Raw genomic sequence first — 5,546 nt, forward strand, 5'->3', positions numbered from 1 at the left:
CAATCGATTGCCCCGCTTATAGTGAAAGCCGCCGGTCCGGATGACCCCGATATCATAGCAGCTGCGGCAGCACGGGGATTGACCGTAACGAGTGCCGGAGAACAAGCGGCCGACTTAGGTATCACTCTTCGTGCACTGTTAGGCCTTGATGAGGCGCCAATGAAGGACGTAGTATTTACATATGTGAAGAATGGCCCTCTCGTCGAGCCTGCGCAGGAAGAGGATCTACCTCGACAAATGAAAGGTCTGCTAATTTGGTACAAGGGTTACGTAAAACATAAAAACCCCAAAGGCTATATCTATGCGGAAGTTAGATATGAGCATCACTTCAAACATTACTGGTACAAATTCATCTGAGTGAATTGTTCCAGCTGTTCAATCTGCGCGACCTCGACAAATCTATCATCAGTTGCTACGTTCTGTAAGTGATTTATTAATTTCTACCCCATCTCGTTCATTGCCTGCACTATATATATATATATTGTCCTAACTATCTTGTTGTGTACGCTATTATGCAGAATGAAGAAGCGGGAAATGCGAATAAGGAACATCCATGATGTTGGGTTCATTGACCCACACATCGTTAATTCACATGTGTTAGAACACCACCCCGCCGACGTGGAGGATGACTCGTGGCGGTTTATTAGAAAACAGCAACAGAAAAGTGATATTCTATTTCCTTACCATTTTGGGTGAGTGTTTCTGTCTTGAGCACATTCTCTTTTGTTTACTCCATGCATGGTATGTGGCTAATCGATGAGTTATGCATGACTGTGCATGTATCGTGTCCGCAGGTTCCACTGGATTCTTATGGTAATTCAAGTTCAGACCTCCTCAGTTCTCGTCCACGACTCTCTGAATATGGATCCGGCGCTTTGGGCCGACATGAGAAAAATGATGCAAAAGTAATTATTTTCATTCATTTGCGCTCTATATCGATCGGCCTATTTCGTTCATCATTTCCTAATATCAAGTAACTAATTAATAACTCTCTTGTTTATTTAATTTTCTTTGCCTCGTAGGGTTTGGAGACGGTTCGTAGATACCAAGGTCGGTGAATTCAAAAAAGAGCTACATTTTAGAATGGCAGTGCGGACGACTGGGGAGATTCAGCCACCGGGGACCAATCTATGTGGATACTATGTCTGTGAGAGGATCCGGAGATACTGCAATGAGCCGGACCAGAAGTGTGAGAACAACATCCTGAGGAATAACCTCCGGAAGACGCTTAGTCCAGAAGCTCGCTTCCGACCACTTCAAGAGGAACTAGCTGGATAGTTGGCGAGGGAAGTCATCGATCCTAGAGGAGAACACTATTACGATGACGTAGAACTTTATATGCACCAGAATTTGTAACAAACTTGTTCAAAATTGTATATGGTCATCCGATATTGAATATATATTGTATATGGTCATCCGATATTGAATATATATTGTATATTCCTCTTGAATTCTACATTTTTGGTTCTAATTTCAAATTTGTTTGAAATTGTACATTCATATGCATGTATGTAGTACCGTAGAATATGTGAAACTCCTTCAAAATTAAAACCCAAAAGAAATAAAATAATACAAATTAAAAAGAAACCAGATTTAGGGGAGGGGGGCTAAACCCTAAACCCTGCGGAGGCCTTTAGTCGCGGTTGGCCAGAAGAACCGCAACTAAAGGTCCTCCGCCCTGGCGCTCGCCTGCGGCCCACGTGGACGGGCCTTTAGTCGCGGTTCGTAAGGAACCGCGACTAAAGGGGGGGGCCTTTAGTCGCGCTACTTTGGTCGCGGTTGCGCAACCGCGACTAATGGCAGTTGCGAACCGCGACCAAAGCCCCTTTTTCCACCAGTGCTTGTTGTTGTCCGCGCCGCCACGAACGAATCTCGGCAACTCAACGCGGCGCTTATGTGCCGACGTCAGGATGGAAATCCAGGTCGATCGCGCGAGTTGCTGCCTTCAATCCCCAGCCCTATTTGATTCATTCTCCCTTTTGGGAATCGCTACTTCCTTCTTTTGGATCACGGCGTGGAAAATGGAGGCATTTAGGCGCTAGCAGCCACTGACGATAGCAGTTTATTCGGTCAATTCAGATGTATCCATTCAAAGAATCAGCTGCCAAGCAAACTTATCCATTTAATAAGATCAAAACAATATTTTGACGTGACAAATTAAAAAATAGTGCAAATACTTGTAGAAAGTTCGGACATGGAAAGAAGTTTTCAGATTAAAAAATAGTGCAAGTACATGTAGAAAGTTCGGCCATGGAAAGAACTATTCAAATGATTACCTCTAAGGAAACATGCGGGTCGGAGGACTCCTCGTCAGCCTCAGGGCACGGCTGGAGAGGGTTCGGCCCCTGCCCTGGGACAGGGCTCCGGTCAGGGCGGCGCGGGGGTGCCCAACCTGGATGCTGCTCACATCACTTGCTATAATTGCGGGAAACAGGGACATGTGCAGGCGGCATGTGTTGATGAAGCCTTTTGTGTCAACTGCAAGAAGGTGGGGCACCTCTCAGCCATGTGTGCGGCGGTCTCCAAAGCTCTGGCCCCCTTCTGGGCAGGTTTTGGCGGCGGCCGCCAAGGGTTCTGCTGTCTGGAGGTCCCTGAGGAAGAGCTTCAGAAGCCAGTCTCCAACTCCGCCACTGTCATCCTGGAAGGAGGGCACCTGTCTGCTGAGCAAGTGGAGGACGAGTTCAAAGATTTGGTGGATGAGCACTGGAACTGGCAGGTCCGCCAGATGGGCCCAACTGACTTTGCTGTGGTCTTCCCGTCCAAGGAGAGCCTCCGCATTGCCATCCGGGGCGGCGGCCTAACTTTGCCCTGCACCAAGCTCAAGGCCATAGTCACGGTCCCGGTGGGTGACCCGCTTGCTACTGAGTCACTCGAGGAAGTCTGGGTCAAGCTTCTGGGTGTGCCCCCTCCTTTTCGCCATGCGGATCGCCTTCTCCTCTCTACCCGTGAGGTGGGGCGCCCCATTGGCGTCGACGTGGCGTCCCTGGCTCACCCGGATGCTCCTGTCCGTATGTCCTTCGGCTGCCGAAAAGAAGACCTGCTCCCAGACTTCATTACCCTCTTCGTCAATATGCATGGCTACCGTATCCAACTGATCAGAGATGACGAGAATGCGGGAAACTCCCCGCCCCAAGCTCCACCGAAGCTCCCCCCGGCAAATGGCGCTGAAGACAAGGATGACGACCCCGATGAGACGGATGAGGATCGCTGGGATGGGCGGCGGGGCCACCATGCTCGCAAGGACACTCGTATCTCTGCGTCGGCCCCTGGTGCGGGTGGGGGAGGCCCCCGCAAGTCCGTCCCCCTCTTGGCCTCGCCCGCCTCGCCGTCCGCCTGCTGCCAAGTTGCCCCCTGTGATCTGTCGCTCCAGATTCCTGCATCCGCCCGCAGCCAATACGGGACCAACCTGACCCCCACGGGCAATATCTTCCCGTTGGTGGCCAAGATTATACAGTCTACTGTCTCCTCGACTCCTGATGCAGTCCAACTCTCCCCTGACGCGGCCTCCAGTGATGATTCTCTGTGCGAAGACCTGCCGGAAGACTCGCCCCCGAAGGCGCACACCTCTCCAACTCCGGGCAAAGCCTTGAACCTCTCTGCTGTGGAGCGGGCCGAGGTGGGTTGGTCCAGCCCTACCTCTGGCGCGTCGGACCAGGAGTATCTTCGGAACAGCGAGCAGCGAAGCAAACGGAACCATGACCGCCCTTCCCGGAAGCTGATGCTTGAGGCGGCGGCTGCGGTTGCTGAGCCTGTCTCTCCACCGGCCACCGGTCTCCACCAGGCGCCTGCCATCAGTCAAGACTCGGCTACTGCTGCGGACCAACGCCTCCTCTTGGATGCCCCGATTCCGGCGCTGGGAGCTCCGGTGGCACGTGGCCCTCGCTCCAAAGCCTCCCCGGCAGAAGCCCTGCGTAAGAGTGCGCGATCTAAGGGTACCAGTGATGGCCAGGTGCTGGAAAGGGCCATGAAAGCCGCTGCTGACAAGAACAACCTTGCCAAGACTGTCGTCGACACGGCTACTCCATCCTCGTCAACCCCCGCTACAGGTAACGCTACTCCCTCCTCTCCGTTTGTTGCGTTTCAAGATTCTTCGATCGATCATCTCCTTAAGGTAGCCAAAGATAGTTGCATTCTGTTCAAATCCACGGAAGGGTCTCCTGCCCAAGCGGTGGCCCTCCTCCAAGCCCGGGAACGTGCCCAAGCGGAGCTGATTGCTGCAAGGCGGAAGATCGAAGAAGAAGCGGCAAAGGCAAAGGAGGAGGCTGTTCGGGCTGCCTCGACTCAAGGGAATGAGCTTGGTAGTCCAGAGGATGGTTCTAAAGGGGAGCCGCCCTCAAACTCTACAGTCTCAGTGCGGAGGGGTTCTGCGGGGGAACCCTCCCCGGACTCGGGCAAAGTCAAGAAGGCCGCGATCTCCAAGCGGCGAGCCGCTCGTCGGCCTACCCCAGTTGGCCACCGTCCAGTCACCCGCCGAGCACGGGCTTTGAGCATGGTGTCCCAATGAGAGCCCTTTTCTGGAACATTACGGGGTTTGGCCGCAGGGGGCGGCGAACCTTGTTGAAGGAGTACCTCAGACTTCACCGCATCGACCTAGTTCTCTTACAGGAAACCATCAAACAGGACTTCACGGATGCGGAGCTGGCAAGCCTGGAGGTGGGCGATAAGTTCTTCTGGTCCTGGCTCCCGGCTAACGGTCAATCAGGTGGTATGTTACTTGGAGTCAGAGACAGTTTGTTCGAGGTGGGAAGAATGGACAGGGGTCAATTCTTCCTTAGCCTCTCTGTTTTACACCGAGTCTCCAACCGAAAGCTTGAGGTTATCGGGATTTATGGCCCTGCGGACCACTCTCGTTCCAGGGGGTTCCTGGACGAGATTTCGTCTAAGATTGTCTCATGTCCTCTTCCGATCCTCATGGGGGGTGATTTTAACCTTATCAGGGCTGCTGAAGATAAAAACAACTCCAATCTTAACTGGCCTCTGATAGATCTCTTCAACAACAGCATTGCCACCTGGGCTCTGAGAGAAATCCCGCGCACGGGTGCACGGTTCACTTGGTCCAATCATCAGCTCAACCCAGTTCGTTCAGCTCTAGACCGTGTGTTTGTGTCTGCTTCTTTCGAAGCCATTTTCCCGCTCTGCTCTCTGGCTGCTGAGACAAGCTTGGGATCTGATCATACTCCGCTCGTCTTCGACACTGGGGAAGGCTTCCCTTTGCGCACCAACAGATTCTTCTTCGAGACCAGTTGGTTCGAGCGCCAGGATTTCGTACCGTTGGTACAGCAAAAGTGGGAACTTTTGCTGACCAAGGTCGGTGGCCGCGACATTATCGACTGGTGGAACTTCATGTCTGCGGGACTCTGCCAATTTTTGCGAGGCTGGAATCAGAACCTGAGCAGAGATACCAAGGCTGAAAAATCTGCGTTGCTCAGCCAGATTGCGCACTTGGACGTGCTGGCTGACACTTCCGGCCTTGACGAGGAGGCCTGGGCCTCAAGATACCATCTCGAGGAGCAGTTGCTCCATTTGTACCGCATGGAGGAAGAGCA

Source organism: Lolium rigidum, chromosome 7 (assembly GCF_022539505.1).
Source record: "Lolium rigidum isolate FL_2022 chromosome 7, APGP_CSIRO_Lrig_0.1, whole genome shotgun sequence".
In the NCBI taxonomy this organism is placed as follows: Eukaryota; Viridiplantae; Streptophyta; class Magnoliopsida; order Poales; family Poaceae; genus Lolium; species Lolium rigidum.